Source organism: Macrobrachium nipponense, chromosome 1, assembly GCF_015104395.2.
Source record: "Macrobrachium nipponense isolate FS-2020 chromosome 1, ASM1510439v2, whole genome shotgun sequence".
Lineage (NCBI taxonomy): Eukaryota > Metazoa > Arthropoda > Malacostraca > Decapoda > Palaemonidae > Macrobrachium > Macrobrachium nipponense.
The window spans coordinates 86,317,283-86,331,793 of NC_087200.1; the positions used below are offsets into that span (position 1 = coordinate 86,317,283).

Consider the following 14,511-nt stretch of genomic DNA (forward strand, 5'->3'; position numbering starts at 1 on the left):
GTTTCAGATAAACAGGACCAAATCAAGACTCACTCCAGAGTCAAACTTTCAGTGGCTAGGCATTCAATGGAATCTATCCTCCCATACTCTGTCGATTCCATCGTCCAAAAGGAAGGAAATAGCAAAGTCAGTCAAGCAATTTCTAAGTCACAAACTGGCTTCAAGAAGATCTCAGGAAAGGATCCTGGGTTCTCTCCAGTTTGCATCAGTGACGAACGTCTATTCCTGCCTTGTTCATTTACGTTCACCTTGTGTCTTAGCTGCTTTAATGATGATATAGTGGGTGTCCCTTATTTTTTTGCTAGGGACACTCACATTTGTGATGATTACTGATCTCGTGGATGTCATTCCTATTTTTATGCTAGGAGATACATCTACTTATAATGGTTACGGGTTTTGTATATTAATTCATATACATTCTTTATATTTTGTTATTGTTGAATTTGTTTATTCAACTTGTATATTAATTGCTTTAAATGTTTTTGATACATAAGCTTTACACAAATACTATTGTTATTGTTGTATGATATGTCTCCTGTATATATGTATATTACCTTAAGTTAAGAAATATTATTAGCAATAAGTATATTTAAGTAATATTTCTATTTTGGTATCACTGTGTATATGTATCTTTATTAGCAATTATATTGATTTATTTTTATTTTATCTTTTATTTGAGACCCTTTTATTTCTTGAATGTTCTTTACAATCTTTGTCTATTTCTCTGGTACGATTTCGCGCAGCGACACGAGCTGAGCCCCAGCAAAAAGGGATTTTGACGTAAGGAAAAATCTATTTTCTGGGCGATTGGCTCGTGTCGCCAGCGAAATCCCGCCCTACCCATCCCATCGCCAAGATTGTCTGCTAACTTCAGGATGGCCACCAGAGGCGCAGCAGTCGGCAGCATGGATGGAGTAGTAGTAGTAGGTGCTGCCCACTCTGTGGGTCGGCTCCCCTCTTGTGGGGATTTTGTAGTGGGAGAATTCTATTGGCATTTGGCTCGTGGTAGTGGTCTCACTCGCCATAGTGTTCATACCGACACTCTCTGGGAGGGTGAGCGATCAGTATACTGACCTTTTTCTTTATTTATTATTCTCTGGTATGTGTAGTACATTTACCCTAGAAATAATAGATTAAAGGATATTTCGCTGGCGACACGAGCCAATCGCCCCAGAAATAGATTTTTCCTTACGTCAAAATCCCTTTTATTAACTGCTGACAGAGCTAAATAAAAGGTTTAATAGTATATTCAGATAAAGTTTAGACCTGCATCTAAACTCCAGAGAGTGACTGATGAAGAGATAAAGGGACTTCAATCTCAACACCTTACAGTACTGATCCTCGGCAAGTTCTAAAAGTACTTGATGCAAAACCATGGAAAGTATGTATGGAACGATAAATTTGGAAGTAGAAAGTGAAAAGTCTTATTATCTCTAAACAGAAAACGTTGACATCTACAAGGTTCCAGGTGCTGAAAATTCCTCTAGCAAAAATGCACCATAAATCTAAATATTGTTCTAGAGACTTCCAATTTGTTTCAAAATGAAGATAAATGATTGAATATTACTATACTGTAAGAGTTTTAGCTTACAATTGCAGTTTTTGACCATTTTGGACGAGTTAAAGTTGACCGAATGTCGAATTTTTTTATATATATTTTTCATATGCAAATATTTCAAAAATGAGAAAAGCTACAACCTTCAATTATTTTTGGTTGTATTCTACATGAAATTGCGCACATTTCATATATAAAATTCTATGAAACGCCTAAAATGAAACGGAGCAAATATAATGAGAATGCGATGTACGCATTTCGGAGATTTGCGGCAGAGAATCCGCGCGCGGAGGGAAGGAAAGTTTTTTTTTTTAAATTCACCATAAATCTAAATATTGTGCTAGAGACTTCCAATTTGTTGCAAAATGAAGGTAAATGATTAAATAGTACTAGAATGTAAGATTTTTAGCTTGCAATTGTGTTTTTCGAACATTTCGGTCGAGTCGAAGTTGACCGAACGTGGTTTTTTTTTTCTATTTATTGTGATTTATATGCAAATATTTCAAAAATGAGAAAAGCTACAACCTTCAATCATTTTTAGTTGTATTCAACATGAAATTACACACATTTTTATATACAAAACTTTATGTAACAGCTAATTTAGAATGGTGCAAACAATACGACAATCGCACAAAAAAATATCTGATTTTTTTCGGAAGAGTTACCGCGTGGACGTAAAGAAAATTTTTTTTGTTTTTTTCATAAATTTACCATAACTCGAAATATTGTGCTAGAGACTTCCAATTTGTTCCAAAATAAAGGTAAACATATGAATATTACTAGAATGTAATATTTTTAGCTTACAATTGCGTTTTTTGACCATTTCGGTCGAGTCAAAGTTGACTGAAGGTTGAAATTTTGGCACTTATCGTTATTTATATGAAAATATTTCAAAACTGATAAAATCTACAACCATGGGTTGTTTTAGTTGTATTGTGCATGAAATTGCACACATTTCCATACATAAAACTTTATGTAACGGCAAATTTAAAATGGTGCAAACATTACGACAATCGCACGAAAAAATTTATCTGAAGAGTTACCGCCCAGATGTAAGGAAAAAGTTTTTTTCATAAATTCACCATAAATCGAAATATTGTGCTAGAGGCGTCCAATTTGTTGCAAACTGAAGGTAAATGGTTGAATATTACTAGAATATAAGAATTTTAGCTTACAATTACGTTTTTTTACCATTTCGGTCGAGTCAAAGTTGACCGAAGGTTGAAATTTTGGCACTTATCATTATTTATATGAAAATATTTCAAACTGATAAAAGCTACAATCATGAGTATTTTGTTGTTGTATTCTACATGAAATTGTGCACATTTTCATATATAATACTTCATGTAACAGCTAATTTAAAATGGTGCAAAAATTATGTCAAAGTGACGAAATAATTTCTGAGATGTGTCACTGATACTTTTTAGTGCGATAAGAAAGAAATTAGCGCGTGCGCGCCTGCATAACGATTGTAAACAAAACCACCGCCACCCGGGAGACAATTTATCTCGATGTTTAATACATTCAATCGGCGTAAGAGGGTTAAATTTATTGTGAAATAACATTTTATTTTTTATGTGAATTGGTACTGCTTTTACGTACATAATAGTAAAGATTTTAGTGTGTCTTCTCTCCTCAGCAATACCACGACGCACGATTACTTAAATTCATTTATTCATTATTCCTCAAAAATATAAATGCTCCCTCCCTCTACCTCAAGTTAGCTGTGTATCACTGAAATGACAAATGATTTTGTTAATCTTTTGTGCTAAATTGTATTGTGAGAAGCTTTGTTCTTTTATTTACTATTTTTTTAATACTGTTCAACTAGACCATCTCACTCGGCGCACCGAACACTGGCTCGATTACTTTTTTTTTTTTTTTTTTTTTCTTCTGTATTGCATTTGTTTTCACATTTTATCATTTCGTTAAATTTATTGGGAAATTCCCTTTTTATGTGAATTGTTATTGCTTTTACATACATACAGTAATATTTTAACTCTCTTCTCCTTCTCTTCTCAACATAATGCTCCCTCGTTCAGTCTCAAGTCAGCTGGGTGTGACGCCACCGTGGTTATGTACGATTTTATACATCTTTTATGCTAAATGTTATATTGAAAGCTAAACTATATTAAATGTTTTATACTTTTATTTATTTTGTCAAATATTGTTATCATTAAACTATACTATACTGTAAATTTTAAAAAATTTAATACAGTTTAACTTGTAAGACCCAGTAGGCCGTCAAACACAAGCATAAACTAGATAATCAGTCAGTTTGAAGTACGAGTATTTGTTCGACAAATGATACAAAATTATCTAGAAAATTTTGTTCAAAAAATGTAAAGTTTGAATAGGAAACATTCGACAAATGTATATAACATTTACTTTTACTTCTCACCATATCAACCCATGAATTTTCCTTTTTTTGGGTGATTTTCTTGAAAAAATAATGCAGCTCTCATTAGCCCATGAACAAAGTTTTCATTGCATTATCATAAGAAAATTAAAATTATATGCATCCCAAGGCGTAAGGAAAAGTGCATCTCCAAGCGCTCGATTTATCCCAGAAAAAACGTCACAAAAGTCTGGCAACATTGTTGGATGATGATCCTTAAATATGTTGGTAACATATGTAAACCCACCTTCCACTTCTCGTACTTCCACGTCATTATCACTTATTTCATCACTTGAGAGCTCATCACCACTCTTCCTCAGAGGGAACATATTGCTCGGAAGAGATATCACTATTCTTACTCATGGTTTTGCAGTAAAAATGCAAATAAAAAAAAGAAAATCATCAGAAAAAACAAAGAAAATTTTGGTAAAACATGCATGACCTCAACCATGACTGTGCATCAACTGATGAGGAGGTTGTGACATCATAGTCAAAAATGTCCATGATTGGCCAAAAAATGTAGGAGGAGCTTAGTGCATTAGTACAGCCTACCCACATCTGTAAAAATAAATAGGTGACATAACCCTACACTACGAGGTTTCCTATTGTGCTATGGAGTTATGACGACATTTCTGGGCTCAGCCTGTGTTGCTCCGTGAAATGTCCCTTTAGCACTCATTTCTAAGGTATAAATATTGCTATAAGTACCAGAGAAAAAGTTAAATGGTAATGCCAGAGTATTCTGGCTCGCTCACCTTTATTTTAAAGGTGTCGGTGTGGTATCTGGGGCGAGTGGAAACCACTACCAGAGGTCCCTTGCCATTTAGTCTCTTCCTTCTTCAAAATCCCCTGTCTACAGAGGAGCCGATCTAAGGCCCCGCTACCCGCTACTACTACGACTAGCATCTTTGTTTTCATTCCTTTCAATAGCATTGTCGACGCCACACGCGTTTTTCTTTCATGCAGTGTTTTTTCGTTTTGGAATTTTCTGCATCCGTACTGCTATTTATGTTTGGGGTCATTTCAGAATGATCTTTGGCTAATAAGCCAAGTTATGTGAGTTTTTATATGAGCGGTAGCGAGAGCGTCGTCGTTCCCACACCGCCATTTCCTGACTCATTGACCGCATGGCGGTCCTTTTCGCGCACCAATTGGTCCCCCATACTAATTGGGCTCGATTGGAGTTTTGAGCAGTACTTTATTTGATTTTATTACATGCAGTTGCTTTTGGTGTTTTTATTTTATTTATTAGTCCGCTCACGGGGAGATAGCCTACTCCGACAGCATGCTTTCGGATCGTAGCCGAGCCTAGTCAGATCACGTTATCTTCGCGGTAGGATATCTTTAAGGCTCTCCTGTCTTATTTACGTAAGAACTTAGTCCCTACGTAACCTTCGTCGTCCTTGAGATTCCCTAGCCGCCTGCCCCCCGATTACCTCGGCACAGCATATAGGCTAGCTGCTCTGAGTTGCTAGGCTAACACACCCAAATCTCTGGATTTGCGATTAGTCTAGCTTCTCTAAGGACAAACCCTTTCTCTCTCATACCACTTTTCTCTTTTCTCTCCTCTCCTCTACCCGTGTTAGGACATGTTTTTTATATATTATGTGTTGCTATTTATTTTACGGCTTCTAGTTGGCCATGGGCGGGCCTCCTTTGGATCGACTGGCCTTTCACACCGGCCGAGAGTGTCTCCAGCTGATCGCGTATGAGCCACCCTGCTACCGACCCCCCCTCCCTAGTCTCCCCTCCCCTACCCCTAGCTCACCCACTTCGGTGGAGTGATGACTCGCTCATGCTACCTCGGGTAGCCCATCCGAGTCTACCGGGGGAGGAGGGGGATAGCTGTGGAAGGGGTACACTCGGTGCGCGGGCCTGCCGTACTCAGCCGTACCACTACTGGGGCTAGGGACTGGTCCTGCCTACCCGAGCCACGGTTGGCCAGCAGGATCGGGAGGGTGGAATACCCCCCGACCCTCTAAGTAGTGCATCCCCCTCACTGTCTATTGTACCCCCACTTCCCACCCCACTCCGGCGGCCTCAGAGCTCCGGCTAACGTCGGACCTGACCTTGGGAAACGGTACATCCTTAGATGTAAAGGCTCTGGCCTTTCTGTGGGATACTTTTATTAGATGCATGTCTTATTACACCTATCATAGCATCCATAACATTGTTTATACTTTTAACTTTGTGTTGGCGGAGTTGACAATTCCGCCAAGTTACTATGTCACCCTGGTACTTCCCCGCTCCTCAACCCTGTACCTGTCTTTGGGTTGTTACTCACTCCGGTGCCTGGGGGCACTGGAACTCTGGGTACCGGAATTTTTTTGGAGTCATAGTTCCCTTGGTCTGCCCGAGACATCCCTACAAAGGCATACAAGGCCCCGGAGCAGGTAGTGACAGGGTGACAGGTGTCGTACAATATACCTGCTACCGCCGGAGTTACTCCGGCAGCAGTACTATACAGCATGCAACCACGGAACCATTCCGGAGGTTGGTGATGATACTCATGTATCATTTGACTTACAGGTTACCTGTTGTCTGGAGGAGGGCTGCAACGCAGTGCTTCAAGATCCCTGTGGGCATGAAGTCTGCCGGGCCCATGCCGGATGCGCAGTGCGCCTGGATGACTTCGTGGTCTGGCACCATGAAAACTGTTCGGTTTGCTATGCCTTAGTAACCGAAGCCACCTCCGAGGTATGTCATACTCCAGACTGTATATAATGATACAATGAGAATCAATAAATTATATTTATGATACTGTACTAGGTTAAGTCTATCTCTAGTATTAAGTACTAATAGTAACCCCTCCTACAGGGTTTGGAAGAGATTTGGGACGCAGCATTGGCCACCCTGAAGACCTGGGTTGGCGGTATTGGGAGAAACTCCGCCAAAGGCCAGCCCCACATTTTGTCCCAGGACATGTCCACCCTCGTCTTCCCCGGAGCGAAGAAGGGTTCGATGGTGGACCCTAAGATGGCGGCACCTCTGATCGCGAAGATCTAGGCCGCGGTCGCACTTCTGGCAGACGAAGGCATCGCTGAAGAAGTCGCGGGGGACTTTGCAGCCCTCGACTTAGATACGGAGACCATGACTATCGACGACATGGGCAATGGTAAGGGTGGTAGTGAGGCAGGTCTTTTAGGGGCCCAAGGGTTTTCCTTGAGCCCAACTTTAACTTCTACCCCTTCTACTTCCACTTCTTTCTGGGAGCCACTCCCCAACTAAAGGGGTCGAGGACCAAGGTTCACAAGGAGAAGGCTCAGTCTTCCTCCTTTGATCCTGATGCTTTTTCTACCAGCATTTTGCAGCAGGTGGGCAACGTCGTCGGGAACTTGGTCCAATCCAAGTTCCAGGAGATGTTCACCCAACTCTCTAACATGGTAGAAGCATCGGGCCAATCCATCCAATCCTTATCGGAGAGGATAGTAGCCCCGGAGAACGTAGTGGCGGGTATCCGTGACACTTTAGCAGCAGGGCAATCACAGTCCAGACAAGCAGCTCTACCCTTGCTCATGCTGGACTCGTCCAACCTCCCTCCGTTTAAACCGAACAACCCATGGAGGGTAGCGGCATATGCTCCATTTTCAGGGGGTATGCTGTCTATTGAGGGTTGTGGAACTCTAAGACTAGAGGACTTCGAGTCCTATCCTGAGGGACTCCAGCCCCCTTTCATCGGTTACGTCAGCTTAACAGATGCGGTCATGATGAGGGAGGATACAGTCCCTAAGGAAACTGTAATCCTCCTCCAGGAAAAAGCCCAACAAGCTTGGCTCCGGAACTCAGAGGAATGGGAGTGCTATAATACGAGGCTCACCACATTAAGAGTCCATTTACCATCTTCACAGCTAATGAGGGCACCCCGCTGCCGCTCACCTTTAAAGTGGCAGAGTCCACTTACCAGGTAGCTATGAAGGATGAGCCCATGCCCCAGCTCCAGGAGACGGAGCCAACTTCCCTTCTGCTCCCCGGATCTGAGAACTGCTTCGTTGAGGCAGCTCCCACCTTTACCGTAGGCAAGCTCAAGCCAGACTGCGCTACTGCGCTGTTCAGAGAGAGGTTGCCTAGACTCTCAGAGGCCCTGATACAGGTCGAGTACGACGCCTGGATGAGACTCAGCAGGTCCCTCAGTTCCCTGACTATGACGGAGATGACGTCCCTTGTCTACAGACAAGAGACGTTGTTTAAAGTCATGGCCAAGTCACTACTACATACAATGCAGTGTGAGTTTTATGACTTCATCATAGTTCGGTGGAACTGTAGGAAGCATGTTCTGGCGGAGGCCACGATCCGCCACAAACCGAACAAACTGATCGCCTCATCCATATGGGGCACAGACCTCTTTCCCACTCCCGCGGTGAATGAGGTCTTGTACGAAGCTTCGAGAGTTAACCAGAGCTTGAAGGTCCAGTGGGGACTCGTCCCCAAAAGGAAACCTGAGTCCACCGGATCGAACCCGAAATCCAAGAAGAGACCTAGGAAGTTCCAGCACTTCCAGGCTCCTCAACAAGCTCTGATGCAGGCGGTTCCGGTACCCCAAGTACCGTAACCGTCTACGTCTAAAGCACAACCCCAACAGCAATTTGTGCTTTTGACACAACCGGCCCAGCAGCCCCAGGCCTCAACCTCCTTTGCTGTCTCTCCTGCCTATAATGCGGCGTTTGAATTGCAGTCGTTTCAAGCGTTCAATAGGTTCGCCAGAGGCAGCCAAGCTAGGGGTCCCTTCCACTACCGGGGCGCCGGAAGAGCCACTAGCCGGGGCAAAGGTTTCCGTGGAGCACGCGGTGGACGCCCATCGGCAAACCAGTGAGAGTCCCAAGGTAGGAGGGAGGCTGTACCTCTACCATCACCGGTGGGGATTCAGCAGTTGGGCACAGAGCATTGTGACCAAAGGTCTAGGGTGGAGTTGGCTTCAAGGTTTTCCTCCATCCAACGCCTTCTATCAAAGCCCTACAGCGGAATTGATAGAGTATACCCAAGAACTTCTTCAAAAAAGGGTAGTATCAAGAGTCAAGAACTTAAAGTTTCAAGGACGCTTGTTCAGCGTGCCAAAGAAAGGCTCAGAAAAGCGAAGAATAATCCTAGACTTGTCCCATCTGAACTCATTCATTCTCTGTGACAAGTTCAGAATGCTGACCGTTTCGCAGGTGCAGACCTTACTTCCCCGTGGGGCCATCACCACCTCTATAGATCTTACAGATGCCTACTATCATGTTCCAATAGCAAGACACTTCTGTCCATTCCTAGGCTTCAAACTAGGAAAGAAGGCTTACTCCTTCAGAGCAATGCCATTCGGGCTCAACGTAGTGCCCAGAATATTCACAAAGTTGGCGGAAACAGTTGTCCAGGAGTTGAGAACTCAAGGAATAATGCTAGTAGCCAATCTAGACGATTGGCTCGTATGGGCCACAAGTGTCGAAGAATGTCACGAGCCCACGGTCAAAGTCATCCAGTTTCTGGAACGCTTAGGGTTCCAGATAAACAGAACCAAGTCCCAGCTAACGCCGGAATCTCGCTTCCAATGGTTAGGAATCCAATGGGACTTGAAGTCTCATGCCCTATCAATACCGCCGTTGAAAAGAAAAGAAATAGCCTAGGCCATGAGGCAATTTCTCAAGAACATTCAGATGTCCTGGAGGAACCAAGAAAGGATCTTTGGTTCACTCCAATTTGCATCAATCACGGACGTTCTATTGAAAGCCAGGCTAAAGGATATAAACCGGGTCTGACGTTCAAAAGAAAACCGAAGATCCCGGGACAAGTTAGCTCCCATCCCGGCGATCTTACGGAAGAGGCTCCACCCTTGAACAGAAATCAAGAATTTATCAAAAGCAATAACCCTACAGTTCCCTCCGCCGACCTTAGTGATCCACACCGACGCCTCAGTAAGTGGCTGGGGCAGTTACTCACAGTACAAAAAGGTACAGGGAACCTGGTCCCTACCATTCCGCCAGCTACATATCAATGTACTGGAAGCCATGGCAGTGTTTCTCACCCTGAAAAGGCTCCGACCAACCAGGAAGTCTCACATCAAATTGGTATTAGACAGCGCAGTGGTAGTCCACTGCATAAACAGAGGCGGCTCCAAATCGAGTCACATGAATCATGTCATGATAGCCATATTTGCCTTAGCAGACAGGAACAGATGGCACCTGTCAGCCACTCACCTAGCGGGTGTAAGGAACGTGGTGGCGGATGCCCTATAACGCTCTGTTCCCCTGTAGTCGGAGTGGACGCTGGACAAGGATTCATTCAAATGGATCTGTCAAAGAGTAACGGGGCTCCAAGTGGACCTCTTTGCCACAGAGTCGAACCACAAACTTCCTTGTTATGTGGCTCCCAACCTGGACCCTCTGGCCTATGCCACGGACTCTATAGCTATAGATTGGAATATATGGAAAAGGATTTATCCGTTTCCTCCAGTGAATCTACTCCTGAAATTCCTGAACAAACTCAGGAAGTTCAAGGGTCACATCGCCCTAGTAGCCCCCAATTGGTCCAAAAGCAATTGGTTTCCCCTACTTCTGGAATTGGGACTCCGGCCTCATCAGATTCTCAATCCCAAACTGACACAGCTAGTACAAACGCGGACTGTGTCCGCTTCCTCAGGAATTCAGAAAGCCCTAACTTTATGGACTTATGAAGTTTGCAGCTCAGAGGAATGCCAACATCGACCCTCAAAACATCAGATTACTAGAATCTGACAAAATAGAGTCGAACCTACGTCAATACGACTCAGCAGTTAAGAAACTAGCTATATTTCTAAAGGACTCAAATGCACAAACCATGACCACAAATCTGGCCATAACCTTTTTCAGGACGTTGTTCGAGATAGGTTTAGCAGTAAGTACGATTACTACTACCAAATCGGCACTTAAGATCTTCCAATTTGGATTCAATATAGATCTAACAGATTTGTATTTTTCATCTATTCCAAAGGCTTGTGCTAGGCTTAGACCATCTGAGAGACCCAGGTGGTCTAATGGTTTCTAAATGATGTCCTTAAATTAGCTTCTGAAACTGATAATAACTCGTGTGATTATATAGCTCTCTTAAGGAAAACATTATTCCTAATAAGTTTGGCCTCAGGAGCTAGAATCTCGGAACTGTCGGCCCTATCTCGGGAACAAGGTCATATTGAATTTCTTCCCTCAGGAGAATTACTACTTTCCCCAGATTGTCAATTTCTAGCCAAAAATTAGGACCCACAAGATAGGTGGGCCCCATGAAAAATTATTCCACTCCCACAGGACCAATCCTTATGTCCAGTTAACTCCCTAAGAGCATACTTAAGCAGAACTGCCCTGATATCTTCAGGCCCTTTGTTCATTAGGGAAAAAGGTGGTGCTGTTTCCCTAAAAGGAATTAGACAAATTTAGTACTTTATAAAACAAGCTAACCCGGAATCCTTTCCACGGGCACATGATGTTAGAGCAGTAGCCACTTCAATTAATTATTTTCAACATATGAATTTTGATGATCTCAAGAAGTACACAGGCTGGAAATCTCCTACAGTATTTAAACACCACTATTTGAAGTCATTAGAGGCCGTTAAATTCCCAGCAGTGGCAGCCGGAAACACAGTTTCCCCTGACACTGCATGAAATAATAATGAGTAGTTATTTAGCCTATGTCTCTCTCGTAGCTCTTTCCCTCCTACCTGCCTCACTAGCATCCTTGCCTTAGCTTTGTTGTTACTGTATTATACTTTACCTTGGATGGCACTTATGTATATACTGGTTATTTGTATTATATTGTATCTGGGCCTAGTTTCCCGTCATATACTTGTTTTATGGTGTGGTTATCCAAGATCTAGTCTTCATTTGACCTTGTCGTGTAGATAAGTTTAGTTTTAAGGTTCATTAAAACTCCCTATTGTGAAGTATTTTTATTATTTGATGTAGGATGAACTTTTATATTATAGTATTTAATCCTATTTGTGTTTTAATTTACCTAGTATTATTTAACTATCTACACTGATCTTTCCAAGCTTGTGAGGGCCAATTCTCTGGCACTATTTCACGGAGCGACACAGGCTGAGCCCAGAAAAGGGATTTTGACGAAGGAAAAATCTATTTCTGGGCAATGACCTGTGTTGCCCAGTGAAATCCCACCCCTTCCTTTTTTCTTCCACACCCTATTTGGCCCAAGCTTAGGTGCTATCTTCAGGAATGAAAACAAAGTCGCTAGTCGTAGTAGTAGCGGGTAGCGGGGCCTTAGATCGGCTCCTCTGTAGACGGGGGATTTTGAAGAAGGAAGAGACTAAATGGCAAGGGACCTCTGGTAGTGGTTTCCACTCGCCCCAGATACCATACCGACACCTTTAAAATAAAGGTGAGCGAGCCAGAATACTCTGGCATTACCATTTAACTTTTCTCTGGTATTTATAGCAATATTTATACCTTAGAAATGAGTGCTAAAGGGACATTTCACTGGGCGACACAGGTCATTGCCCAGAAATAGATTTTTCCTTTGTCAAAATCCCTTATATACAGCCCCGAAAGGGGTTAAACAACGATTATAATGTTACTAACAATAATTCTATCATTCTCTTTTGCTTTTTTAACTTATTTAACTATAAGAGATATGAATAAAGAGATGGAAGAAACATTAACACTCTGAAAAAGGTGACTTTTTTCTTTCTCTCTCACTCTAGGTCAAGGTTTACCTGTAAGTTCATTGAACCTGACATTAAAAATTTGTAGAACTACCATGTAGACCTTAGTAAAGGATTAGGCACAAGAAATTCCACATTTTCATTAAAGAGTTATTACATATTAGGGTAAAATATCTGGCTGTGACACAAAGGCATGGTTAACTAGTCTAGGGCACTGTATGTGGATTATGGTGCCCGTAGACTTTTGAATTTCAGTTAGCGACGATTTTCGGTTACAGTCAAGCCCCCAGGAATGGATTCTTGCCGATACCAGGGGCTGCCTGTATACACTAATACCTTTAGATACATGGAGCCCAATATACAATCAAACTAGATATCAACAACATCCATTTGGCTTGTATTTAACCATCACACAATAGTAAACAATTGCCTTAATTATGTTACAAATGATGTTATGTAGAATAGGACTGATATATTTTATGAAATAACTTTATCCGCTATAGATCAAAGATCATAAAAAGAAATATACTGTTAAATTTAAACCAAGTTGTAGCTGAAGCTGAGAAAACTATTCAAGCTGCTAATGACTATTAACGTGCATTGGCAACAAGGATAAAGCTCCCGTAAACTTATGCAATAAAACACAACCGTAGATAAAATTGAGAGAAAATAATTTCAATCAAAACTACTGGGCTTGAAAGAACACATATTACTGTTGTGTTCACGCTGATAACAGATAACGTAAAGCTTGTATCACGATGAAATCAACTGAAAATAGCGAACAGAATCACATACATTGTTTTGCACAATAAATATGCCCCAAAATAAGTCCACAAAAATATAATTTAGTTCACAACTAGACTTATTCAAGTCATATTTCGACTTCAAAACACGTCGTATAATGAAAAATGACCTTGTCTTGTATAAGTAAAGTATCTAAATATTTGTTTATGCTCACTAGAAGCAAGAAAATTTGCTCAGAATTGAGTTAAATATGCCAAAATAAACTTGTATTCCACATCAGCTGGTTTCCAAACCAAAACATTAACGACTATACTATGTTAGTATTTTATAATAAAATAATAAAATAATACAATATTTTTTGGATACATTGAAGTAATGTATAACTTTTTAAAAGATTCATGGAAAAGATACATATTCGTTACATTTTTATTTTATAATTATACGTAGCAATCAGCAGCCTGACATCGCTCAATTATACCAATGTCGAACAGCATTGAACCTCCAGAATTGGCTTATATTAATAAATTACTGTACTGTATATGTATAGAGTATACTGTATATGATACACCATAGTACTATACACTAGGCTAACTCTTGGTAATGTTATTCAATTTCTCTCTGTACTGAATTATCATAAGCCAATATGCAATGAACCTAGAGAATTAGCTGAAATTAATAATGATTATACCGTATATGAATAAAGTATACTATGTAGTGTAGGCTAGGCTACCCTATATGTAAAGATGACTACCCTAGTGTATGCTAGGCACATTCAAGATGCAATTTTCCAACAAACGAGGGGATTTTTGGAACCTAACCCCATCCTAAGTAGGAGAATGCCTGTACATTTGTGCTTCTTATTTAAAAACATGACTTTTTTCATAATTTAGGATGGTTTGGGAATGTTTCACAGGGCTGGAACGGATTAAATCTATTTAAGTTATTTTGAATTTGAGAAACTTGTTTGACATATGAGTAGATTGACTTGCGAGCTCGGTTACAGAACGGATTAAACTCGTTTCTCAAGGTATTACTGTATAACACAAGTAAAAGCCTCACATAGTTCACTACAAACAAATAAAAAACAAAGAAACAAGAGAATTCAATGAACCTTCCTGATATAAATCCTTCCTGATATAAATAGTAAGTCAAAAAGAGAATCGTAAGTAAATAAATGAATGGGCCATAACATCAGGG

At 41.2% G+C, this 14,511-nt stretch overlaps 1 protein-coding gene across 3 annotated transcripts in view; it reads right to left on the minus strand.

Moving 5' to 3' along the window:
- LOC135219431 (uncharacterized) overlaps window positions 1-14,511 on the minus strand; it is a 751,318-nt gene that overhangs the window by 205,667 nt on the left and 531,140 nt on the right. The gene's annotated exons all lie outside the window — the stretch shown is intronic.